This window comes from Platalea leucorodia (assembly GCF_965183815.1).
Source record: "Platalea leucorodia genome assembly, chromosome: 21".
NCBI classification, from domain to species: domain Eukaryota; kingdom Metazoa; phylum Chordata; class Aves; order Pelecaniformes; family Threskiornithidae; genus Platalea; species Platalea leucorodia.
Genome location: NC_138843.1, coordinates 7,717,691 through 7,745,303, shown reverse-complemented (window position 1 = coordinate 7,745,303; position 27,613 = coordinate 7,717,691). Strand labels below are relative to the sequence as shown.

Here is a 27,613-nt window from a genome sequence, read left to right as displayed (position 1 = left end):
GAGGCATGCAAAGGGCTCGGCCTGGCCACCCAAAGGCACACCCAGGGCTCTGGGCCGCACCACACCCAGGGCTCTGGTCCGCACCACATCTAGAGCTCCAGGCCGCACCAAAGGGCAAACGGAAATGGAGGGTCTTGGGAGGCAGCGCAAGGCCGTTTGGTGGCCCCTTGCTTGCCCCAAAAGGCCCACGCTGGGCCCTAGGGCCCATGGAAAGGCAAACAGAGACGCCTTGAGGGGACAAGAGGAGAAGAGCAGTGGGCTAGGCAAGATGAAAAGCTGAAGGGCGGTCCCTTGATGGGACACCAAAAGTGGGCCCTGGGTGGCAACCCAAAGGCCCATCAAGGAGGACTTGATGGGACGAGAGAAGAAATGCCCAGAGCAAGGCACCAGCCTTCAACAGCACCTACAGATGGGACTCGCAGAAGGCATGAGTATAGCTTTACAGAGCTTCAAGGACATCATCCTCCAAGCTCAGCAAGGGTCCAGATCAAAACTCAGTTTAAACTTGAAAGGCAATTCAAGGGCACCACAATGAGTGTCTACGACTTAGAAACAGTTAAAGGAAGAACAAAGATACTGTGTGGCCACAGGTACAAGGCAGGACGCTGGAGGAGAAGAGCCAGCAGTGGATGGGGATCATGTCAGGGGTCACTTGAGCAAACAATCTTTTACCAGTCTATGGGAGTGGAGGAGCGGCATCCCAGGGAGCTGAGTGAGCTGGCCAGTGTCACAGCGAGGCCACTCTCCATTATCTTTGAAAGGCCACGGAGTCTGGGGACTCCCTGGTCACTGGCAACACCCACACAATGCATGAACCTTTCAAGAAGGCCCAAATGATGAGGAGGGAAATGAAAGGCTGTGCCCCAGAGCGTGACCACTCTGATCCCATTTCTGGGTGTCTGAAAGAGAAGGCGCACCCTGCCCTGCCAGGGGTCACTGCTTCCACCCACAGCTTCTCCCCAGTGCTCTAAAGGACAGCCCCGGGCACCCGTGGCTGCACACCTATCTTCAAAACCCCGGACTGGTACCCAGAAGAAGGCAGCCATTCTGCCCTGTCCTGATGGTGCAGCAGGGAAGCCCTGCTCCGCATACATCCTCCTCCCCTACCTTAGAGACACTGTGAGAGTCCTCCTGAAAGATCCTATGTGCTGTCGGATGTATCAGCTTTTGGATATCCCTCCAGGAACACCAGCTACGTTGTCCTGCACCCAGAGACTTACCATGTAGAGGGCTGTGAAGATCCCTCCCCCCAGTGAACTCTCAGCATCCTCCCACTCCTGATTGCTTTTCACCTCTCTCTGCCTCGCTCCTCTCCCCTCAGTGCATGCAGGCAGTGCCCTCAGCCCTGCTGCCCTTTGCAGAGGAGCTGCTCCTGGGCAGAGCTGTCTCTCTGCAGTGCTGCCCACTTGCCAGCAGCTCCCTCCATCCCAGGAGCCCAGCCCAGCTCAGCAGCAGAGGCCCAGCCCAAGGCAGCACTTTCTCTGCCCCTCTGGGCTCCCGCCAGGTGTCCCTGGGGCTCCAGGGGAACCTGCTGTGAAACAGCCTGAAGGCATCACTGATGTTCCCTCCCTCAGCTGGGGGGAGAGAGACTTACCTCCAGCAGAGTCACTACTCGTATTAGAAAAATAGTTGGGCATGAGAGTCACTTTTATTGTCCCATCATTAGAGAGGACACCCAGGAAGGTGACAGGGAAGGATCTAATTTCTCCAAGCTGGGAGGATGTGTTCCATTGAGTGAATTGAGGCATTTCACCCTGGGTCTTTAGTCCTGGGGCTAGAAAGACGTGCAGCTCTTTTCTCCATGCCTTGTCTCTGCTCTGAAGCAAAGCCTTTGCACACACGGGGGCCTTGGCCATGTGGTATCAGGTTTCCTTAAGGCAAATATGAGCTTCCCTGGTTCCACAGCTGCAGTGCATCAGCCCAGATGTGCAGCGATGCCCTCAGCCAGCGGCACAGACAGGATGAGCTGGATGTTAATGTCATAGACAGAGCTGGGACACTGATGCAATAAACTGCCAAGGCATGGTGGCAGAGCTCAGTACAGCTGGTGTTCAAGGACATCATCCTCCAAGCTCAGCAAGGGTCCAGATCAAAACTCAGTTTAAACTTGAAAGGCAATTCAAGGGCACCACAATGAGTGTCTACGACTTAGAAACAGTTAAAGGAAGAACAAAGATACTGTGTGGCCACAGGTACAAGGCAGGACGCTGGAGGAGAAGAGCCAGCAGTGGATGGGGATCATGAAATGGCATAGGACAGGGACTGGCTAGGCGGGTAGCAGCTCCGCAGGAATGGGTCTGCTGGTCTTTGGGTTCCATTAGGCAAAAGATGAGCCACCAGCAAAGATGGCCAACAACATCCTGGGCTGTGTGATTAGGAGCACAGCCAGGGCAAGTGATTCTCTCCCTCTGCTCAGCACTTCTGACACTGCATCCAGAATACTTGCCCAGGTTTTGGCTCCTTGCAATGCCAGAGAGACATTGGCAAGCTGGAGCGACACAAAAGTTCTGTGGAGCGCCACAGAGATGGTCAAGGCTGGAGCACTTGTCCTGTTAGGAGAGGCTGAGGGAGCTGGGCTTGTCCACCCTGGAGAATGGAGGGCTTTGCAGGGAGGATGGAAGAGACTTGCATTGCCTATGGTGAGGTTCCCAGGAAGACACCGTGGTGCAAGGGAGGAGCACAGGAGGCAATGAGCTGAAACGCGAGAGGGTCAGGCTCAATATAGGGAGAAACTTTTGCAAGGTGAGGACAGCCAGACACAGGAAGCTGTTTCCTGGAGGGTGTGTGCTGCCTCCATCCCTGGAAGTTTCTCATGGCTAAAACCATGAGTAACCTGGTGTGACCCTGCTTTGAGCAGGATGTTTTCTACAGATATCTAGCAAGGTCCCTTCCAGCCTGAATGACACTCTCATTCCTCACCTCTCCATGTCCTCACCATGAGGGAAAGCCCTCAGGTTCCCTCTGACTGTGGAAATAATTCACATCAGGTACAAGGCAGCAGCACAGGCACCCCAAACAGTCCCGATGCCATACCTGGCCTCATCTTTAATTCACTGCTTCCCCTCTTCCCCCTCTCAAATTCTTCACTGTTCTCATTCTCACACCTTCCAAAAAGGCCAGCCTGCCCTGGCTGGCTGGGGTGGAGTTCATTGTCTTCATAGCAACCTGTAGGGTTCCTTGTTTCGGATTTGTGACCAAAACTATTGCTGACCAAGCTATTGCTGACCAGCGCTTAAACAACAGGAAGGCCTTCTCATGCTGTTTCTCACGCTGCCCTTCCAATGAGTGGGCTGGGGTTGGGCAAGGAGTTGTGAGGGGACGCAGCAAGAACAGCTGACCTCAAATGACCAAAGGGATATTCCATATCATAGGATATCACACTCAGCAATATAAGATCAGGGAAAGGAGCAGGAAGGGGGGACATTTGTGATTACGACATTTGACTTCCCAAGTCACTTTTACATGAGATGAAGGCCTGGAAGCTTTCCTGGAAATGGCTGAACATTTCCCTGCCAATGGCAGGAATTCCTTTTTTGCTTTGCTGGTGAATGCAGCTTTGCTTCACTTATGAGCCATTCTTAATTACAACCCATGAGTTTTACTCACTCTTACCTTTCCGATTCTCTTCCCCAGGCTGCGTTTGGGGAAGTGAGCGAGTGACTGGGTGGCTGATTAGTTACTGGCTGGGGTCAACCCACCACACTTGTTAATCCTTTCCACATTGGCCTCGCTTGTCTTCTTTTACATCCTCCTGTGGTGGTTCTGAGATGGTTGCTGAGGTACTTTCTACCTTGGGCAGCAAATCCATGAAACAGGTCACCCCTTACGTTACCTGTAGCGTCACACAGCATGAGTAAGGCCACCTAATGAGTCATCTGGATGGATGGTGCTGTCAATGAAGAAAATTAAACAGTAGTGGAGAGCAATGAGGAAAGCCAAAGCTCTGAATCAAGAGCTTGCTGGAAAGAGCCAAAATCATAGAATCATAGAATCATAGAATCGTCAACCTCCTGGCACTTGAGCAGGATGAATAATGGAGTTTATTTTTTTTTTTAGCGACTAAAGTGAAAATGCACATAAATAAAGAGTAGAAGCATCCCAGTTCACTTTGAGGACTTTATTAAAGGAACAAAGAACTCTTCTGGTGCACTTGAACCAGTTCTTCCTTTTGTACAGCCAGGAGGTTAGTACCTGTTCTGTGTGTTGCCAGTGACCTGAAGACAAAACCAGTCTTAGGCAGCTCGGAGCAGTTTTAACTTGAAAGTACCTCTCTCTTTTGATCGATGAGACTGACTCATTGCAAACGGCTTCTGTGGAGACATTTACAGCTGTCTGAGATGAATCCCTCCCAAATCACCTCCTCTTGGTTCCTCCTGCTACCCATGGGAAGAGAAACGTTTCCCATTCACGATTCATCACGTCCTAAGGTGGGTGACTGTATGCTCACTACTTAACAGATCTCTCTCCACTGGCCACAGAAAGGGGCCTCAGATGAGAGGCTTGGGAGTGGCAGGGCAGGTGAGGGTGGGGGGGATGCCCCCTGTGTGAAGGAGCAGCTCGGATATATGGCGCTCCTCTATCAGCTGGGCAACAGGTTGAGTTAGCTTGTGTGAGTGAGGATGAGAGGAGGAGTCATAGAATCATTGAATCATTGAGGTTGGAAAAGACCCTTAAGATCATCGAGTCCAACCGTGAGCCTAGCACTGCCAAGTCCACCACTAAACCATGTCCTTGAGCACTACGTCTACCCTTCTTTGAAATACCTCCAGGGATGGAGACTCAACCACTTCCCTGGGCAGCCTGTTGCAATGCCTGACTACCCTTTCGGTGAAGAAGTTTTTCCTAATGTCCGACCTAAACTTCCCCTGGTGCAGCTTGAGGCCATTTCCTCTCATCCTATCACTTGTTACTAGGGAGAAGAGGCTGACCCCCACCTCGCTACAACCTCCTTTCAGGTAGCTGTAGAGAGCAATAAGGTCTCCCCTCAGCCTCCTCTTCGCCAGACTAAACAACCCCAGCTCCCTCAGCCGCTCCTCATAAGACGTGTTCTCTAGACCCTCAGTAAGGGTGCCAGTGTCTTGGCAGTTACCAACTACTTGATCAGGCAGAGTAGGCAGAAAAAGTCTTCTGACAGCAACCCAAAGAAGTCTCCCGGTTGATGAGCAGGTTTCTATGGGGAGCTGTAAGTGCCCTGGCATTCATTGGCCAGGCAAAGCAACAGGGTGCCAGCAGTGTAAAGGATCTTGGGACGACTTAGCAGAGCTGCCAAGTGGGCCAACAAGGATGATGCTCACCTGGATGTGGTCCTGGCCAACCAGGAAGAGCTGGTCAGGGAGGTGATCATCAGTGTCTGCCTCGGCTGTTGTGACCAGGAAATAGTGGGGTCCCAGACGTCAAAAGAAGACTCGCAGCAGAGTGGTGGACTCCACAGAAGACGACTTTGGGTTGCTCGGGGACCGATACAAGTGTTGCCATGGGGACCATCTCTGAAGGGTGAACGATCTAAGGAAATCTGACAGCCATTAAAGAACAGCCTCTTTCAAGGAAAGAATGATCTCTCCGAGTTCCCATAAAGAAAAACATTCATCTTGTGAGGCTGCGTGTCTGAGCTGATGGAGCTCCAGGGCAAAAAGTCAGCACAAAGGAACTGGAATCAGGGGAAGCTGCAAAGAAGGAATTGAGAAACCTTGACCCAGGATGTAGGGAGGATGCCAAAGCCAAAGCTCCCATAGGCTTGAGACTTGCAGGGATGGTTAGCAAAAGCAAAATGAGCTGATAGAGGCTTAGAGGGCCATGCAGAATGAGTCACACTGCCTGGAGGCCTGGAACAAGTGGGCACTGCAGAGGTTTGCATCTTGAATGCGTGCCTCAGCCTAGCAGATGGGGATTCCCCCTGCTGGCGGTGGCTGTGCCAGTCCATCCCCGTGGGTCTCAGTGGTGCAGACTCCACTTGAAGACATTCCTGCAACCCAAATACATTGGGATTCATGCAGAACTGCCTATGCAAAAATCAAGCATTTGATTCACTTTGCCATCTTTTCACTGTGATCACACTCCTGAAATCTCTCTGATAATCCACATAAGAATTGAAGACTAAAGGAAAATTCTGCTCCGGCTTGGCTCCTTGTGTTGCTTTGTGTGGCAATGAGCCCTCTGGTGACGAGTTCCTGAACTGCAGCTCCTGAAAGACTGAGCAAGCCTCCGGAGAAGTAAAAGCAGCACAGCTGAAGGTTTCGGAGGGTGTTAGCAGGTCATCACTGAAGAGACCATACAGGGAATGAGCAGACAAGGTTCCTGTCCCTGGGGGGCTGGTGAAGCAGGAAGTCCGAGGCACTTGGTACAGCAGGAAATCTCAATGTGGAGATCACTGTGAAAGCCCTTGATGTGCATTGCCAAGGACGATGGCCAAGCTCTGACTCCCATTTCAGAGATCCTTTCCCTCTTGTGATGCTCTGGGCTCGTTCTGGGGAAATTGTGATGTGCGAGTGTGTGATGGCAGGCGCAGGCCAGTGGTAGGACACCTGCCAGGGTCTATGGAGGGTGGGTGAGGAGGAGGCAACGAGGCGCTGGAGCTGTAAGGACCTCATGTCCTCTCGTGGGTCTCAGTGGAAGAGACAGAAGCCATAGCTGAGTGGACAAGGGTCCCAGTTCTGTTGGGGTGTCAAAGCGCCACGGCCATCCCCACCACAGCTACACTGACCTGTGCCTGTGCCTGCTTCCTTGCTTCCAGCACCAAGCTCTGTGTTTCTGAGCATTTGCCAATGCCTCTGAGTTCCCCACAACCCATCCCGTTTCTTCCAAAGCCTTGCTAGTGCTGCTTTATCACCCAAGAGTTCCAAGCCCCAGACATGCTAGAATCCTCTGTTTAGCTCCCCATCCCAGCACTCAACTGCCCATCCTCCTTCTGCTGCCGCCTCCAAATCGAGAGTCAACCTATTTCACTTCAGCATGACAGCCCCCGACATGTCAGGTCTTCTTCCTGCCTTCAATGCACTCACTGCTGCACCTGCACTGCTCTCTCCCTGCATGCCCATGTGTCTCACCAACCCTTCCTCTTCCCCTGCAGTGGTGGGCCCTCACCCCAGGAGGGCTGTGCATCCTCCAGGCTCAGGGAGGTTTCCTGACACCCACCCAAGTGTGAGGAGGGAAGGAGGGGAGGAGAGCCAGGTCAGCTCATGGGGCATGACTGAGCACAGTCACCCCAAGCAGTGGGCAGTCCCCATCTGTCAGGCTGAGCTATGCACATGCGATGGAAATGCCTGTATCATCCCTGATTTGCACAGGAGGGGCCTTCCTTCCTGCCATCTTCCCTTCCTGACAATCTTCTTCTTCCTCCTCCACCCACAGACGTCCACTGCTTTCCATTGCTGTGCTCAGACGTGGTTCTAAGTATTTGCTAATGCCATCAGCCACCCCCTTCTTTCTCAATGACATCCCCTCACCTTCCCTCCCCGACCTACACATGACCAGTCACCACTGCTCAGGGCCACTGACTCTTCAGAAAAGGCCTTGAGCATTTTGGATCTTCTTGGTGCTTTTTATAATCTTCCTAACTTTTTTTTTAAAAAAAAAAAGAGATCCTGATTCTTAGAGGGAAATCACAGAAACATCCAAGGGAACAATGTTTTGGGCACTGTCATAGCATTTGGGAAACTGAAGCGTGCTCTCTTCTCCCTGTCTCCTGGACACCTTAAGAGGACTCACGTTTCTCTGAACTGAAATTTTAGATGTTGCCAGGAATCTCAGGAGACACGGCATACCGATTCCTGTGCTCAGGGAGCTGGTCAGATGCCTTGTCTTTCTTTCTGCAATGGTGGCTTCAATGCCCAGCTCATTTCTGGACTCTGTACGTGGCTGCTGACATTTCTTGAGCAACCTGCTCTGAAAGGCTTGACACCCTAGGCTCGTATTTTTGGAGAGTATAAAGATAGTAAAAGAGAAGAAGTTGGCTTTGGGCAAAGGAAAAGGGAAGCAAAGGATGAGGTCAGGGCTCTTTGGGGACACCTGTGAAGCAGGCCTGAATCTGATGTGAATGACTCCTGGGGTCAGGGAGAACCTGAGAGCTCTCCCTAGTTTGCAGACATGAGGAGGAAGGAAGGACAGCATCATTCAGGCTGGAAGGGACCTTCGGAGGTGTCTGGACCACCTTCCTGCTCAAAGCAGGGCCAGATAGAGTATTCAGGCCTTTATCCAAACACATCTTGATCCCATTCCAGGACAGAGCCAGTGCACACTCCCTGGGAAACAGCTTCCAGCACTTGAATATCCTTACGCTGGAATAACTTCTCCCTCTGTCTAGCCTGACCCTCCCTTGTTTCAGCCCATTGCCTCTTGTCCTTGTGTCATGAACATGAGCCTGACTCCATCTTCCTGGGAACCGTGCAACGATGCTACATGTTTCCCACCAGATCCTCTCTACTCCTGTCTGAACAAGCACAGCTCTCTAGGCCTCTTCTCACAGTACAAGTTCTGCCACCCTACTGACCTTGGTGGCCCTCCACTGACCTGGCTCCAGTATGTCGAGGTCTCTCTGGCATTGTGGGATGTCAAAACCTAGGAAAATATTCTGGCTATGGTGTCAAAAGTGCTCAGCAGACTGGCTGTGCTCTGGCTCATACAGCCCAGGATGCAGTTGCCCTTCTTTCCTGATTGCTCCTCTTTTGCCTAATGGAACCCAAGGACCACCAAAGCCTCTCCACAGAGCTGCTGCCCACGTGGGCAGTCCCTGCTCTGTGTTATTGCATGGGCTTAGTTGATCTCAAGGCCACAATTTACTGGCTATCCTGAGGTTCCTATTAGCCCATTACTCCAGCTTGTCATTGTCCTTTGTGATGACCACCCTGCCCTCCAGTGTAGTGTCTCCTCTCCTCAATGTGGTGTCTTCTACAAATGTTATGAAAAAGCACTCGCTCGTGTCCACTGAGCCATTAGAAACATGTTAAACACAGCCAGTGGCAGGACAGCCCCCTGCAGGACCCTGCTAGCTAGATGCCTCCAGGCAGAGGACCACTCATTGACCACGTCCCTCTGAGTCTGACCGTCCATCTGGTTAATTACATATCAGCTTATCCAGCCATACAGACCAGAATATTCTATTTTGGGCATGAGAATATTGGGGGCGGAGGGAGGTAAGGTTGAAAAGTTCACTGACTTCCAGGTTAAAAGCCAACCACTGCTCTCCCTGGGTCCACCAAGCCTGTCCTTTCAGCAGAGAAAGCAAAGAGGATGGTGAGAGCCAAACTCCCCTGGGTAAAGCCAGTCCCCTTCTCGTTCAGACACCCAGAAATGGGATCCGAGTCAACACGAGCTGGGGCACAGCCTTTCACTCCGCTGCATATCCTTTGGGCATTTCTGAAAGGTGCATGCAACGTTTGCATTTTCCCCATTGTCAGGGAGTTCCCACAGACTCCCTGACCTCTGAAAGATGCTGGAGAGTGGCCTCGCTGTGACAGTGGCCTGCTCACTCAGCTCCCTGGGATGCTGCCCCTCCTGTCCCATACACTAGGAAGCATTTGCTCAAGTGATCCCTGACTTGGTCCCCATCCACTGCTGGTTGATCTCCTCCAGAGTCCTGCCCTGAGTCACAGAGGCCTGGGAGACCTTGCTGGGGAAGACTGAGGCAAAGAGGACACCGAGAATCTCACATCTATCTACACCTGCTCTTCCTAAATTCAGCAGTGGCCACACAGGACCTTTGTTTTTCCTTTAACTGTTCCTGAAGCAGTAAACACTCCTTATGGTGGCCTACAATTGCCTTTCAAGTTTAGACTGAGTTTTGATCTGGACCCTTGCTGAGCTTGGAGGATGCTGTCCTTGAACAGCAGCTGTCCTGAGCTCTGCCACCATGTCACAGCTCTGTCTGTTCAGGAACAGCTCCAGCTCTTCGTGGCTGTGCCCCTGGCTGAGGGCACTGCTGCACATTTGGGCTGAAGCACTGCAATGTGCAACCAGGCAAGGTCTGACTTGCTGTAAGGAATCCTGGTAGCAAACACCAAAGACCCCGTGTGTGCAAAGGCTTTTCTTCATAACAGAGAGATGGCATGAACAAAAGAGAGACGAATGTCTTTCTAGCCTCAGGTCTAAAGACCCAGAATGAAATGCGTGTTTCACTCAATTGAGTATATCCTCCCAGCTTGAAGAAATTAGATCTTTCCTTGTCACCTTCCTGCATGTCCTGTCTAATACTGGGACAAAAAAGTAGATTCCCATGCCCAAGTCTTTTTCTGATAGCACATCTAAGTGTCTCTCCCTGCAGCTGAGGGAGGGAACATCAGGGGTGCCTTCAGGCTGTTTCACAGCAGGTTCCCCTGGAGCCCCAGGGACACCTGGGAGGGAGCCCAGAGGGGCAGAGAAAGTGCTGCCCTGGGCTGGGCCTCTGCTGCTGAGCTGGGCTGGGCTCCTGGGATGGAGGGAGCTGCTGGCAAGAGGGCAGCACTGCAGAGACACAGCTCTGCCCAGGAGCAGCTCCTCTGCAAAGGGCAGCAGAACTGAGGGCACCGCCTGCAGGCACCGAGGGGAGATGGGAGAAGTAAGAGGGATGTTACAGGCTGCATGAGGTGGGATGATGCTGAGAGCTCACTGGAGGAGAAGTCTTCACAGCGCTTAACACAGTAAGTCTCTGGCAGCAGGGCAATGCACACGGTGTCTTGGAGGGGTCTCCTAGACATGGCACATCGTGCTGCAGCTAGGAATTGGCAGGATGGCACGCAGGTTTTCTTTACTGTGGAGGACATGCTGCAAAGCAGGGATACTCAGCCACACTGTCAGAGGAGAGGACACGACAGCTGCCTTCTCCAAAGAATTAGTGCAGGGGTGTGCATCCAGGGCTTCCCAGGGCTGTCCTTCAGAGCAGGGTCCCTGCACAACAGGGGGCTGAGTGCTGGGGCAGGGACTCTGCTGCCGGCCAGGGTCAGCACTCAGCCTGCCTGGGGAGCTTCCCAAGGAGCTGTGGGGAGAACCTGTGGGTGGAAGGAGTGACCCCTGGCAGGGAAGGATCCCTCTGCTGTCCAGAGTGGGTCAGGGCGGCTCATACTTCTACATCACCCAGAGGACAGTTGCAGAGGTTCATTTTAAAGATGGTTGTCAAGGATGGGAATGCTGGAAAGAAAAGAAAGTTTTACTTTGAGTTTTTCCATTCTTGGTTGTCTGGGTGGGCAGTGGGAGATGGGCATTTATTTCTCTCCTCTGGAGTTGGCAATGAGACCCCAGTTCTCGCTAGGACTTGTCTGAGCTGCTCCTTAGCCCCTGCACACACAGAGATGCCCCTGGGCAGTGCCCTGCTGCCAGGAGGTGCCTGCAGGGCAGAGCTGAGCACACAGCAGGTGGGATGGGCTCTGTGAGCATGAAGAGGGAGGGGAAGTGGGGACAGTGAAAGAGGTCGTGGCCAAGAAGAGCTCCAGGCAGCAGAGACATGGGTAGGAAGGAAGGGAGACAGATGGGGGGGGTGAGGATTGAAGTGCAGCTCAGACACCAACGCTGCCTGTGCTGTCGTGCACATATGGCCATGGAGGAAAAGCACCGGCTCGCACCCTGTTCACCTGTGGGGCTCTGGGTACTGCAGTGTGTGGCTAGCAGTGATCTCACCCTCCCTTCAGGACGTAACAAATTCAGGAGAGTTGACTCTTTCCTTGGGAGGTCCTGCTGGGCTGCAGGCTGCCCTCCCGTAGGGCACAGCTCTCCCAGGGCATCTCTGTGGTTTGCAGGAGCCCCATGGAGAAGACACCTCAGTGTTAAGGCCATTGAAACACTACTGGGCGGCTGCATGCAGGCAGCTGTAATGAGCCCTCTGTGTCCCTGGTTGGGAGGACAGAGCTGAGATCCTCCTCAGGTACGATGAGATGGGTGAGGGGGTTGGAGATCTGCACTGGGAAACTGGATTCCTCTGCTCCCAGCACTGGCCTCTTTCTTTTGGGGGGAACACCCGAGTGCGATAGTCCTCCAGGTGGAAGAGCTGCCAGCACAGGGCAGCTGAGAGCAGGGCTGATGCACAGAGCGGCTGTCCTCACTCTGCACTAAGGGACAGTCCCTGTGCCCAGTCTCAGGACCCACAAGGTTTCCCTTGCAGTGCAGCAGAAATGCCAGGCATTGCTGCATTCAAACCACTCTTCAGCTGTGCTGGGGCAACTAGAACAGAAGGCTCAAACCAAACTCCCCACAGCTCTGCTCTGCAGTCAGGTGAATTGGGAGCTATAATGCTTATAAGCTCTTTGATATTAGTATTGGATGTAATCTGAGATCACCCTGAGTTCCTATTTACCTACTGCTGTAGGGCAGGACTGACCCCTGCAGAGCCCCCAGCAGAGCCTCCTGCTCCCTGGGGCACCCTCAGCCAGCACCAACCAGAGCTCACCAAAGCTCTTCCTGAAAAGTGAAAGGCAGTTTGGGGGCTTTCTATAAGAAATCGAATAGATTTTTCTCAAAGCAGTCTGCCCTAACTTCTCCCTTCCTTTACCTCCTTGAAGAGATCCCCATGCCAAGAGGGATAAAATGTCCAACACCAGCTTCACCGCTGAGTTCCTCCTCCTGGCATTCACAGAGACGTGGCAGCTGCAGCTCTTGCACTTCTGGCTCTTCCTGGGCATCTACCTGGCTGCCCTCCTGGGCAACGGCCTCATCATCACAGTTGTATCCTGTGACCACCGCCTCCACACCCCCGTGTACTTCTTCCTCCTCAACCTCTCTGTTCTCCACCTGGGCTCCATCTCCCCAAAGCCATGGCCAATTCCCTCTGGAACACCAGGGCCATCTCCTACACAGGATGTGCTGCCCAACTCTTTCTGTTTGTCTTTTTGATTTCAGCAGAATTTTATTTTCTCAACATCATGGCCTATGACCGCTCTGTTGCCATCTGCAAACCCCTGCACTACGGGACCCTCCTGGGCAGCAGAGCTTGTGTCCACATGGCAGCAGCTGCCTGGGGCGCTTGATTCCTCTATTCTCTCCTGCACGCTGCCAATACATTTTCACTACCCCTCTGCCGAGGCAATGCTGTGGACCAGTTCTTCTGTGAAATCCCCCACATCCTCAAGCTCTCCTGCTCACACTTCTACCTCAGGGAGGTTGCGTCTCTTGTGGCCAGTGTCTTTTTGGGCTTTGGGTGTTTTGTTTTCATTCTTTTCTCCTATATGCAGATCTTCAGGGCTGTGCTGAGAATTCCCTGTCAGCAGGGACGCCACAAAGCCTTTTCCACATGCCTCCCTCACCTGGCCGTAGTCTCCCTGTTTATCAGCACCTCATTTTTTGCCTACCTGAAGCCCCCTTCCATTTCCTCCCCATCCCTCGACCTGGCGGTGGCGGTGTTGTACTCGGTGGTGCCTCCAGCAGTGAACCCCCTCATCTACAGCATGAGGAACAAAGGATGCCTTATGGAAACTGATCTAATAGACGCTGTTTCACTGACAATAACCTCCCTCCGCTCCTCTGCACATTTCCCACAGTTTGTCTTAGGCCATGAGTCTGCTTTTTTCTCTCATGATAGTGCTCCTTAGAGATAATTTGCTGGGTTTATTCTCCTTCTGTGGAGGTTTGATCCTGTTGTGTCTGACTCTTGGACAACACTGTGTCAGATGTTGCCTGTCAGATAGCAGCTCTTCAGTAAAAGGTCAGCTCCTGGGTGTAGTGCCTGAAGTTCCTCCAAAGTTGCTTCCAAGAAAATATCTAAGATTTTTTTAGTTTAAAGTTTCTGTTCTTCTTTCCTTCTCAGTGGTTTTGACGTTAACCGGTAACACTGAATTCCATTGGATCAAAAGTTCTGGTTTTAAAGGCTCTCTTCTTGGTGTCCAGTGGCAGGGGAGATGGTCCATCAGCTCCCCATTATCTCCTCAGGTTCCTTCGTGTCTGACAGGACTGATGGCATGTACCAGATTCTCTGGCAATGGTGGGGAGAGGTTGGGAACTCACATTTTCCCTGGGGTTGGAATGAATGGACAGTCAGAAGCTGAAACACTGTCAAAGGTAAAGACCCCCAAAAGTAAAGCAGTAAATCGAGGTATCCACGAAGACGGACTCTGCAGTGCCATGGGGCTCAGTGGGGACTCGGCAGGCACAGGGAAGGGAGAGTGGAGAGCTGCAGGAGCTGCCTGAGGACCCCCAAGGGCCAGGACTCTGGTGCTGTCCTGGGGAGTAGGGCTGGTGGCAGCAGAGGAGGGGGAAATTCAGTCAGGGTTGGGGTTCACCTACATTATGAATTCAGGAGAGCCAGAGAGTGCCTAGCCTCTGTTTCCTCATGCCCTGGGGGCCAGCACCAGCCGTGGCGCTGATGGGGAGCCTGAACCCTGCTGTCTTGCCCCCCAGCAGCTGCTGTGGCCTTCAGAGGGGCTGGGGCTGTGGGGTGAGTGCCCAGAGCTCTGCAGCAGCCTGCGCTGGGCAGTGCCATGGAGCCAGCCCAGGCTGGGCTGCTCTGCTGGGCTGGGCTGGGCTTGGGAGAGGGCAGGGGAGGTGGGGAGAGGTGGGGAGGGGCTGGGCTGGGCTGGAAAGAGCCCAGGAGAGAAAAAGGCCAGTGTAGAGCTACGGTGTGTAAGTGTGCAGGGTAGGGGCAGCCAGCACTGCCAGTGCAGAGCCAGGTGTCATGGTGAAGGAAGCAAGGCATCCAAAGTGCAGAAGAGAGGGTCCTGGTTTGTGCCATGTTTCCAGGACACCCTGGGAAAGCTGCCCCAGGAAATTTGTCCCAGACCAGTCCCACCCGGCAGCCATTCCCATCTCTGGCCATACACCCCAGCCCTGAGGAAGGACCTTTGCTGCATGGTCACCCCCATCCTCCTTTGGGGCTCAGTCATACCCAAGTCCACTGCCAATATTGATAAAAAGGGAACCATTTTCCTACTGGACAGTCGTTACACACCAAGTCCCACAGCTCTTGCCACAGCTGGACTCTCAGCCAAGCCTCTTCTCAGACAGCTCCAGCTCAATCAGGTGCTTGTCTCGACAAATTTTGAAAATCTCCATTGACTGAGATCTCCCCAGCTGGCCTGAGGCCTTGCTCCAGTGTTTAGCGCTGAGGGATTTCTCAAAAATGCAGTTCTCTCAGCCTCTCCTTCTCCATTATGGGATCCAGGCTCCAACCGTCCTTCTGACCTCTGCAGGACTCTCTCCAGTCCGTTAGGATATTCCTTGTGCTGCTGAACCCCAGACTGGACACAGCAGTCCTGCTGTGCTGGTCCTGTAGAGGATTAGCCTTGGCCAGCAGCCAGACACCAACCCAGCTTCTCACTCACAGTCGCAGCTCAAAAGGACAAAGCCAGAAAATAAGGTGGACTAGCTCATGTGTCAAGATAAAGACAGGGACATCATTTACTCATTACTTGCATGGGCCAAGAAGAGATGACTTGGGGAAGATCAATTGAATTTATTGCCAACTAGAAGACATTTGGATAGAGAGAAAGCATAACAAAAGTATTCAAGACCATTTCCCCACCCCACTCCTTCTTCCCAGGCTCAAATTACTCCATTGCTCCCCATTCTTCTACCCACCCCAACCCCAAGAGGAGCAGGGGGGGATGATGAATGGGGGTACGGTCAGTCGTCTCTGCCACTCATTCCTCCTCACACTTCTCCCCTGCTCCAGCATGGGTCCTCCCCTCAGGATCCCACTGTGTTTGCTGTCAAGGCTATGTCTTGTTCATGTCTTTCAGTCTTACTTTTCTCCTTCACACTCACAGAATGACAGAGATGTTGAGATTGGAAGGGACCTCTGGAGTTCACCAAGTGCAACTCCCCATCTGAGACACGGTCAGCTAGAGCAGGTTGCTCAGGACCTTATCTAGGAGGGTTTGGAATACCTCCATGGATGGAGGCTCTGCAGCCTCTCTGGGCAACCTGTTCCAGTGCTTGACCACCCTCACAGTGAAAAAGTGTTTTCTTGGGTTCAAATAGAATGTCATGTGTTTTTATCTGTGTCCATCAGCCCTTGTCTTGACAGTGGGAACTACTGAGAAGAGTTTGGCTCCCTTGTCTTCATTCCTTCCCATCAGGTATTTATGCACATTCATAATACCCCCCAAGCAATGTTTTCTCCTGGAAGATTAGTGAAAAAAGTATGCTTTTTCTCATTTTTCTCTGGAGCGCTCTGTACAGGAAGGACATGGACCTGTTGGAGTGGGTCCAGGGAGGGCCACAAAAATGATCAGAGGGATGGAACACCTCTGCTGTGAGGAAAGGCTGAGAGTTGGGGCTGTTCAGCCAGGAGAAGTGAAGGCTCTGGGAAGGCCTTATTGGTGCCTTTCAGTAATTAAGGGGGGTTTATATGAAAGATGGGGACAGACTTTTTAGCAGGGCCTGTAGTGATAGGACAAGGGGTAATGGTTTTAAGGTAAAAGAGGGTATATTCAGACTAGATATAGGGAAGAACTTTTTTGCTATGAGGGTGGTGAAACACTGGAATGGGTTGCCCAGAGAGGTGGTAGATGCCCCATCCCTGGAACCATTCAAGGTCAGGTTGGACAGGGCTCTGAGCAACCTGATCTAGTTGAAGATGGCCTTGCCCACTGCAGGGAGCGTTGGATTATCTGACCTTTAGAGGTCCCTTCCAACCCAAACCGTTCTATGATTCTATGATTCTTTCTATGATTCTGTGATAAGTAAGTACAGTGCTGGGATATCTTAGGTGACTGAGGAGCATTAGCTTTGAAAGCAGCTGGATGTGTCGCTTGGGGATTCACCGCTTTGGCAAATCCCCAGAAAACCACAGCTTTGTGTTAGAAGCAAAAGGCAGGGAGGACAAAAGACATTTGTAAAGCCTAGGTACACAGTGAGGTGGGGAATGTGGGGGGTGACAAAAGCCTGCAGGAGAACTGCTGCAGGCATGGGAGAGCCCGTGATGGGGACAAATGAGGGCCTTGGTGGGGCTGGGAATTGCCCAACACAACCAAGATCTCTCTCCTCTCAGCTATCAATATTGTCACTGCCACCAAGAGGCACGAGGGGACACCATTTCCTTACAGCCCCATGGCCTTGGTGCCTCCTCATCCCCCCCTAGAGTCCACGCAGTCCTAGGGTTGTCCTGCACTCATCATCGCACACCCCCACATCACACTGCTCCATGAAGAGCCCTGAGGAACGCATGAGGGAAAGGATCTCCCTTCCCAGGTGCCAGGGATCAGAGCTTGCCCATCCTTCTTGATGAAACCCATCAAGGGCTGACGTGGCAGCAGAGCCACCTGCACATTGCCTTTGTCACCTGGAACCAGTGCTGACCTCTTGCCAGTTTAAGGCAGCCCCCAGGGAGGGGTACCTCCACCCGTGCTTCCCTTCATGACTTCATTTGTGATGGCCCTCAGGGGGCCCACTGACACCTCAGAGTCCTGGAGATTTGAATCAGATTTTAAAGGCTTCTTCAGCGGCTTGTTCAATCTCCTTTCAGTAGCTGCAGTTCAGGAACTTGGCAGCAGAGGGCTCATGGAAATGCAGATACCCTAACATGCCACGGCGCTCTGCAGTTTGTCTTTAATGCCTCCGTTCTTGTGTGGTTCATTAGAGGGAATTCGGGAGTATAGTCTAAATGAGAAGATGTCAAAAAGAAATAACATTTTTAAAAGATTTATGTCTTTTTCATTTTTTTTTATTTTCCTACTTACAGGCGTCCATGGCCTAGTGGAGGCTGGCAGCACGATGGCCTCAGGGCAGCTGAATGCCTGGGGCACTGTCCGTGCACCCATCCCTTGCGTGCCTCCCTGTGCCACTCCCTCTGGACGCTGTGCAGGCTCAGGGCCAGCCGCCATCTCTGGGGACCCACCTGGCGCTAGCAGCAGGGTTCTACTGCTCTTGCTATCCTGTGAGGCAGGGACAACGGATAGCCCTGTGCAGAGCCCTGAGGGCCCTCCTGAAGAGGGAGGGCTGTTGCCGTCGAGACGGGGTGTGCGGGAGGGCAGTGACGCCTGTGAGAGAAGGAGAGCTGTAGGTGAGGGGCTGGGTGGGCGATGGGCAAGCTGCTGCCTGCCCCCTGCCACCAAGGGCTTTCCTCAGGGAGGGTGGCTGGGGCACGGCCAGCCCCCATGCGCACAGTGCTGCCAGCCTGGCCTGGGTACTGCTCGCTGGGGTGGCCAGGCCAGGCCTGCCCTCGCTGTGGCGGCGATCGGCTTGGGGACATACCTGGGTCATCCTCGGGCACATCCCTGCAGCCGGAGGAGGGCTGTGCGTCGCCTCTGTGCTCAGAGGCCATCTGCACGGGGAGAGCAGGAGCACAGACCTGCTCGCTGAAGACAGGAGAAGCTGGTGGTGCCTTTGCCTCTCCTTGTGCCACGGGAGGGAGAGGTGCACGGTGCTCCTCTTCCTCAGGAGCTCTGGCCAGGACAGAAGCTGCTGGCTTTGTGTCCATGGCACCCGCTGGGGCAGGAGACGTGCTCTGCCAGTCACTGGCTGCCTCTCCGGCCGCCTCTGTGCCCATGCTGCTGCGCCAGCTGGGCCCCTCCTGGGGACCAGCGTGGGGGTCCTGGAAGTGCTCTGGGAGCAAGAGGTTGGTCCAGACGTTGTGGGTAGTGATGTCTTCCCCTTGCGACAGCTCTGCATTGCTATCGTCTTCCCAACCCCTCCTCCTCGGCCAAGGCTCCTGGCTCCTCCTAGAAATACATTAACAACCAAAGGAGAGCTAAGGAGAGGCTCCATCCTTTATTGGACGCAGAGGGAACGTACTGACAAAGGATGAGGAGAAGGCTGAGGTACTCCCTGCTTTCTTTGCCTCTGTCTTTAATTGTCAGAGCAGTTGTTCTCGGGGTACCCAGTGCCCTGAGCTGCCAGACAGGGACGGGGAGCAGAATGAGGCCCCCATAATCCAAGGGGAAATGGTTAGCAACCTGCTACACCGCTTACACACCCACAAGTCTACGGGGCCGGATGGGACCACCCCCCCCCCCAAGGGCACTGAGGGAGCTGGCAGAAGTGCTCAGCAAGCCACTTTCAAGCCTTTAACGGCACTCCTGGCTCACCTGGGATAGGAAAGAACAGGCAGCAGCCACAGCAGTCAGCACTGCGGGAAAGCTGGGGCCCCAGAGACCCGCCCAGGCTCGCCAAGCCCAGCCTAGCCCAGTCTGTTTGAGAGACAGTGCCCAGGAGAGCGGTTTCTACCCCTTTTCCCAAAGTGTTACATGTCCCTTAAAGCATTAACCACAATGGTTCTCATTGCAGTGTAAAGTATTCAGAAGAGACTTTTGTAAATGTCTGTGATTTCCTGCATTTGTCCTGAAAAAGGCAGGTTTGACTCTCTTAATTGCTTCTATTTTAATCCAGGCACTGCTCAGTATCAACAGTTAAAGCAGACACATGACATCAAAAGCTGACTTTGGATCCTTCTTTGGCCATGAGGAGGGCCTTGCACACAAACTTGTTCCTGGCTGTGTTGGCCGCTGAGTGGGGGAAGGTCACAGGTAACAGGGCAGGACTCCTTTCTGGCGCTCCTCCAGCCGCATATGCCCAAAATAAAGCCTTGACACCCAAGCGTGCTGCTCCATGGGCATGAGTATTCCTGCCTAAGCTCACCACCGATTTCATTTCCCTGTGGCTCTTGGCAGGATATGAACAGCTCTTCAGCGCTGGGGGTTCTTCCCCTCTTTCAGTAAAAACGTCAAGTTTTATTCCGGTTGGACCTGCCTTAATTCCAGCGCCTTTGGGATTGAAAATTGGAATAGCGTGTGTGCCAGAGCCATTCCCACAGCTTGGCTGGTGTCCACCAAGAGGAGTCTGTCTTTAGGCACAGGGGGCATTTCCAGGGAAAGAGCCTGTTTGATTGACCAGGACCCTACAGGGAGAACAGAAGAGCAGGGATGCAGACACATCATTTGCCACAAGTCCGGTGGAGCAGGTTGCTCAAACGCAGCCTGCTGTGACTTTCTATGCTGCTGGGCCTGTGGGGATGGTCGGGGGACAAAGGACTAAACCTGAATTACCTACCTGAAAAATCAGCTATCGCTAGCCTCGGTGCAAGTGGACCCAGGAGCCGGTCCTGCTAACCACCAGTCCAGGACACGGAAAGCTTTTAGCAACTGGGGCTGTTCTGGAACAGACTGTGCCATGTGCATCCATTTCTATTAACAGCCCTTCTCCTACAGCTGAAAAGGAGTTTGAGATCTTGCTAAAGGAAGATGGTGGCCTCAGAGGGTGGCTGAGGCTTGGGGCTGGCATTGCCTATGCCCAGCTATGCCCACAGCGTGACAAAGGAAAGAGTGGCGCTGGGAGGAGGCAGGGTCTGGCCGAGCAGCGCTGCCCCAGCACCGGCAGTCCTTAGCATCCAACAGACAGAAGGGACCATGGAGCTGCCGGCCCTGTGGCTCCCACTGTGCGGCCCCCAGACCTCCCCAGCACCCCGGCTGCCTCAGCCCTTTGTCCTGCCCAAAACCTTCTGCCCCAGAGGGACCGACCCCGACCCCTGCCGCCCAGGGACGCTCTCTGAGGAAGGAGCAGAGGTGACCGCTGGCCATCACTCCCAGCTCTCTTTCAGGTCTTTACAATCCTCCTCACTAATCTTCGTTCTTTTCCCACACTCTCCATGCTACCTTTTTACAAATCTAGCTCAGGAAACCATCCGGCACAGAGCTCTAGATGGTTTTCTCTCCAAGTCAGCTTTGTGCCTCTGCTGTAAGCATGCCAAGAGGCCCACATCTTCACAGCACGTGCTCAGCTCCGCTTGCAGAAATAGCCCTGTGGTTCTGCATGTGCTACTGCCACACAGAAAGCTAACCGTGTAAATATCTGTTTGCAGGACCGCACAGGAGCTGCAGAACCTCATTTCTTTTCTAGACAGCCTTCTCCTGAAAAGCAGCTGGGCTTGCCATGGGACAGCTCTTGAACACAGGACTGGGAGGAAACAGAAGGGCTATGAAACGAATTAACGATATTCTTAAAGACAAAGAGAGGGAATTAACCTTGTTTAGCCCTCTCCTTTTTGCACAGCAAAACCAAGGCCTAGTTTGCAAGAGCCGTATGGATGTACCTTTGTCAGTGGGAGACTGGCCTCTGCATACTGGAGACCTTGACCGTGGATGGTATCTTCTGCATGGGGGGTGACCTTGACCTTGAATGGGGATAACCATGTGACCTTGACCTAGAGCCATAGTTATGACTCTTCCCTTTGCCTCCTCGTGGATACGGTGGAGATCACGAGTAGGAAGGAGAATGGGCACGACTCAATGACCGAGAGCAGAAGCGAGGGTGGGAAGAACTGGACCTTGACTTGCAGTAGGCATACGAACTTCTAGTGTAAGATGAAGCACTACAGGGAGACCTGGACCTTAAGAAAAAACACCATACCAAAAAAATAAATGAAGTTAATTCAAAACAGTCACTCTCCCAAAATTTCATTTGTTTGTTTGGTTGGGTTTTTTTTTTCCCTCTCCATATGCTTAAGTCAAAGCTGCTTTCAGCTGCTGACATAACGCTACTGCAAACTGAAGAACCTGGTAACATGTCAAAGTTTCTGCTTACAAGACACAACAGCTGCTGCTTTGTTAGTGTAAAAACATAGAGCAAGGGTAAGGCTATTTCCACTCACTTCTACCACATGAGCCACCATAGCTGTGCAGACTTCAGGTGGTGTAGACTGGCCTCTACCGGTACGTCAACATGCACATCATTCACTACTCCGCAGCTACGTGCAGTGCAAATCAGTTTTGTTGCAGCAAGATGCAAAAAGAGCTAGTCTTCATGGCTACAGCGCAGTACCATGAAGAAAGCACTATTTAACCTGAAGACAGTGAAGCTCAATTTTTAAAATGCCACCTTAGTCTCTTCAACGTCACTACTTCTTTGGCAACTTGTCCAGGATGCAAAAGACTTGCACTGCAAGCCGACATACAGGACTATTTAACCAACACTTCTAGCCAGATGTCCTAGCAAAATTTTGCACATACCTCTAGCTCTAAGCAAGCATAGTGACCGCACATCAGGAAAAATCATACCTAAAAGCTGCTCAACTCAGCCTGTAGGAATTGGACTCAATGCCATGACTCTAGGAAAGGTACCGACAGCATTACTACCAGAGAGCTCTCCAGACTCCTGCCCGAGTGATTTTGGGGGATAGAAAACATCAGCTACCCTGACTGTTTTCTTCACAAGTTCTTCTTTTATTGTTTTTAAAGAACCACTTCTCATTATTCCGCAGGTGTCCATTAGCATCATTCCTCCTCTCAAGATCCTTCACCAGTTTAAGGTTTCCTTACAAACAAGTCTCATCTTTTAATGCCTAAGAAAAGTTCAACAACGTCAACAAAATACTAGCCAAAGCCACCAGTTACCAGTCCAGGTTACAATCACCTTATCTCCTCCAAAGCGCTTTGAGGTAATGGTTACAATCCAAAGAGGCAGACACAGAACACCCAGCAGCTGCACCGATTCCGTTTCTAGCCTCTCGCGGCTGCCAGGAGGTGAAGGATGTCATTGCAGAGAAGCTTTAGGAACAGAGACACCTGTTCCTTCACAACTGCTGCCAAATTATAACTGTCAGTCAACTGTCATCTCTGCCACAGTGGAGCGAGGAACCTACCTAGGAAACTCCTGTCCCTGCTAATCCCTTGACTCATCCAAGCCATCTAACGACAGAGACGTGGAGTGCAAATGCTCCCGATTCTTCTAGACACCTCGCTTCTCCATTACGGGCGTGTAAAGCAGTGACCTGGAAAACAAACGTCTATGCTCCTTTTGAATCTTTTTATATTCCGTCCATTCCGTAGCAAAAGCATCCGTAAACTCATCGAGAATGGACTTTTTCTTCTCCCTGTTAAAATAAGCTTGACCTTTATTGCAATCATAGTTTGACCTTTATTACAAAAAGACACCAAGAAACAAAACGTGGCCAACAGGAGAAAAAGTAGACTGCATGCAAATGCAAAAGGTGAACATCCTGTTTAAGCAACACCAGTTTAGAATTCCTACAAGTTTTCAGGAAAGTTTTAGAACTACATTTGTCTTGTTTTAGTTTGGGATGTTTACCATACACAACAACAAAGTGTACTGGAAAAAAATCTTTATATGTAATTAGGGTTTCCTCAAAATGCGTTCATTTTTCAGAGTCCTCTTTTCAGTCATGTACTGGAGTTTTATTTCAACTCATCTTCCTGCAAGCACAGATCCCCTTTCTTAAAGCCAATGCAAATTAAGCCATTTCAAAATTAATTACCACTTGTATTCGCCACAACTCTCTGTGCATACTCATTTCATTCTGAATCAGCTGTTGGACAAGTTCTGTGTTACGGCCTCGTTTAACAGGTTACAAGTAGCACTATATTGAATTTCTGCAGAATACTTACAGTTCGCAGCCTGGTCTGCCACCTGCTGAGCCAACTGTACTGGCTCTCATGGCATGACCTTTTGGAGAGGGGAGACAAAAAAGAAAAAAAAATCCCATTCAGTTTATCTGAAGATTACTTTTTAAAGAAATTCTCAAGTTATAATTACTTACCAGCTGTGGGTCTTGATTGTCCTTGGGGGCCCAGAAGACTTGGTAATGCTGGTTGCCTTAGTACAGGAACCTGACAGCCCTTGTCAATCAATGCAAACAAACAGTTGGAAAATAAGCTCTACTTAAGTGCAAGGATCACTGCATACGTTGAAATAACACTTACCTTCTCTTCCAACAAACTGCTGACTGACAGAGAGGAAGATTTAGAAAGTTCAGCAGCAGTCACCAGAGCAGCAGGAGGTGTAACAGTCAGGAGAGGTGGTGGCGGTGGCGGCTGCTGCTGCTGTTGCTGCCGAATGTGCTTCCAGAGCCTTTTTGTGTAGCCAGCTCCGTTTCTGAAGTTCTTCACAGCCTAGAGGCAGGAAAGCATTTGCAAAAAGGCAATATGAAACTTCCGTAGATGCAGCAACAAAAGCCTCCACGGAGTAGAATTACTTGTGTATTCCTATCAATGCTCTCAATCCTAAAAGAAACCAGCAAACAGATATATGAACACATCACGTTAAACGCTGACATTAATGATGGGTAACGCAGAGTATCTGTATTTCAAGTACCTCAGTGTTAACACCGAACCTGACAGTGAGGCGAGCCTGTTAAACAAATGCGTGACCTGAATTTCCCAGATGGTCTCTCAAGAGTTGTAAGCTTCTGTAACAACAGATAATGTGTTTGAAAAGTACATTTAGCCTTACTCAGTTTAGCCTTGCTTAAGGAGATGTAAATTAATATTTTCTTCCCTTTCAGCTTTGTACAAATAGACTTTTCTTACAAACAGTTTACGTAAAAGCCATCGTGTTACCTGGCACAGGACCTTGTTGGCAATTAAAGCATCAGGAGAAGCAGCTGCCTGATGACACGTTGGGCAGGTACGCTCCTCAGAGTCCAGTAATGCCGTTCTAACACCTCTGTATAAGTAGAACCATCAAAATAGGTTTTAGCCAAACTAAGGACATTTTGGGCGTTCTAATCAGTTATAAAACCACGTCGATGATTAATGGGTGAAGATGGTCTTGAATTGAGAGCATGAGGCTGGAAATGTTCAACAGTGTAAAAAATTCATTGTGTGCGGCAAATAACTCCACAGCCTTGGTATTTCACTGCTGTAACATTTGAGGATGCAGAGTAGGCTGTGTCTTGATGTTTCCACCAGTCTTTTTTCCACTATCTAGTACAGTGAGAAGTCACCAACCTCAAGGTTAATGAAGAAAACACATCTCAAAAAAACATCAGTGGGTTTGAGTTCCGAAGGTTTTAACCAGCTCTCCCGTGCAGAAGAATGTGGATTAAATGCCTAACTCTCCGTCTGTTGCAGACCACAGTAAGGCACCAGAGTTGGCTCTATAGTTTTGTATGAGAGAAAGGGCTGTGGACAAACTCAACGCCTTCGATAGCGAATACTGTAATCACCTGCGCACTGATGCACTCTTCTCAGACTCGTCCTTCTGCACGTCAAGAGGATGTAACTAGATATGTAAAAAGGGAAAAAAGCTTTCTGCCTTCTTTTTTCCTTAATACGAGAAGAGTCCTTTCCCATTCAGGGTATACTTAAGTCTGACACAGAACTGATAACAAAGTAATTTCGTTATCTCCTATTCCTGCTTTCAGAAGATCAGCTGTGATGTTTTGAACTAGCAGACATGGGAGTAACACTTACATTGGTCACAATAACTGTCTCCACAGCAGGGAATAACAACTGCATCAGTCATTATCTCTTTACAAATGAGCCATAACAACTCCTCTGGAACAGGATCATCTGAGGAGGAGGACGGCTCCTCTGGTAAAAAGGGAGGCTTTTGCTTCTTGCCTCTGGCATACGCTTCCCTGGAGGGGGGTGGGGGAAGGACAAAGAAAAAAGTTAGAGATGGGGAAAGGAACCCTTTTCCAAGCTTGGGATTTTATCAAAGGAAAATAATAGATGGGATTCCTCTCCCTCCACATTAGCCTTCTAAAAGGTAGGCATTCCATTTAAACTACTTTTCTATAGCCACAAGACTAGAAGAGGGAGGGGGGAACAAGTTTCCTTCTGCAGAACTCTCCCATTCATTGGATCAGCTAAGAAATTAGCTCTGAGTAGAACAATAATAATTTTGACAGCTAGAAATCGGGTGAAATGAATCCCACCTCTCCTTTGCCAGAGGCTAAATGTAAATTGCAGCCTCAGGATAAAGGGAGTCTCCGAGGAATTACAGTTTAGAGATGGAAGAAGTCTATCTTACAGCTTCTACAAAAGGAGAGCCGTGGCAGAAGGACAGGCGTGCTACCAAGTGCATTTTAAAACAGCCCCTCTGGTCAGCACACGGTAGCATTTTCTTAGTTTATTGCAAGAGGAAAACATCGGTCTGTTTCACCCATGGGATTTGATAACAGTCAGAGGGGGAGGAAATCTCAGTCCAACGGCGATTTGTCAGATTTGGCAAGAAGCCTTTGAAACACAAACCAGAAGCCACACGAGCTTTCAAAGAGAACGACTCCACTCTAAACATGACTGAAATGTTTTGCAGAAAAAAATGCAGATTCTTAGCACAGCACAAGTTTAACCAGCTCCCAGGGGCATGAACGGTAGGGCCACCCTATTTTAATCTTAGAAAGTATCACAGCGTTTAAGGTTCCGATAAAATGGCAATGCTTCCTCCCCATCATTACAGAATCTGGCCAACTCGCGTGCATTGCCCCTCAGACATTTCGGCATGGTTTCTCTCATTCGCTTTTTTCTCCGTCCCATTAATTCCATACTTACGCATTAATATTGCAGTGTTGGTCAGCATAGCGACCTTTGTATGGGGATCGTTCACCTCCATCATGAAACTCCTTGGGATTCCTGTGCTCTTTTTAATTCTGGAAACAGACGCAAAATTTTTGTCCTGTTGAGAAAAGAAATGCAGACATATCTCCTCTTAAGACTCACACTTAAAAGTCATTTCAATGATTATTTTAGGAACTTCAGGTTCGTTAAGGGTGAAATATCCCTCAGCTCACCCTCCACTCAGAGAAGAGGCACAAACCCTCTCCTCCCCCAAAGCGCAATTCAGAGCGAGAGCTTAATTCGGTGCTCAGAATCAGTCACTGGAGCAACTTATATTCACCATCTCTATAGGAAGGGTGAATTCCTGCCTCCTGCATATACATTCAGTGACTACCCTTCAGTGGCAGAGGCTTGTGTAATTAAAACACACAAACATTCAACAGATGGGGCGAACAGAAACATCTGGGTTTCATAGGAAACACTACAGACTGCAAACTCTCATTAAAAAGAGTGAAAACCAGAAACATTTCCAGTAACGTTGCAATATACAAAGATATGCATGAAAGTTCACAGAGAGCGAGCTATGCACATATTTAACGTCCATGACCTAGAAAAAAGAACATTGTCATTTATACTTCCAGGTTTCCCTTGAGTTTTGAAGGGCTTTGCAACATGGCCATATAACCTCTGTATTTCACCCCAACAGAAACAATTCCTAATATGAGTATTCATCTCTCCGTTACGTAACTGCCAAGGGAAAAAAAATTAAAAAACTAAGTAACACCAGAAGTCCCCCGCAGTCTTAGCCCATTTGTTGGGCAGTTCTTTATATAGCGGCCAGGTTTTCCGCAACGAAAGCAAGTCTATGATGGTGGAAGTGGACCCAAGGGTTCCTTCATGTAACTAAACAGTTCTTGGGGAAAAAAAAAAAATGGTATGCCTGTGCCTCTCTTGTTAAAACAAACATCTCTACAATGTTTCCACAGTCTGCAAAGAACAGATTTGACATTATCAGCACTTACTTGATTGGGTCATATTCAGGGCAAAACTGTATCATCACGGCTATGATTTTTATCTTCTTCCGAGGCATTGGCTTCAGCCAGATTGGCAGTCTGTTCAACAGGCAATTATTTGACACGCGCATTAGAAACACATTTCAGCCCACACAGCCAAAGGCAACACCACTCCCCCGATCCTGCAAAGAGCAGCACAACGCTGGCTGAGGCTGCATGAAAACAGCTGCTGATAGAAAACAGAGCCGTGCTGAAGATGTTCTGGGGAGTCCTTACACCACTGCATGGGGTTTATGGGCCTGGGAACCTCCTTGAAAAGAGCCTTCTTGGGCACTCAAAACCTGGGGCTCTCGTTGAACCTTACATAAAGACTCCTGTAACCAATCCCATTTGCTTCCAAGTGGACTGAAGCTCTGTGGAGAAAAAAAATTACACTATCCAGTATTTTTAGACTGATTTTTAAGCCCCAGGCTATTT

The 27,613-nt window shown here is 50.7% G+C and overlaps 1 pseudogene across 1 annotated transcript; it reads left to right on the top strand.

The window, feature by feature from the left end:
• Positions 1 to 12,707: 12,707 nt before the first annotated feature.
• Positions 12,708 to 13,487, top strand: LOC309599602 (olfactory receptor 14C36-like; annotated as a pseudogene). The gene has a single exon. The product of its transcript is annotated as an olfactory receptor 14C36-like (transcript).
• The last annotated feature ends 14,126 nt before the right edge of the window (positions 13,488 to 27,613 follow it).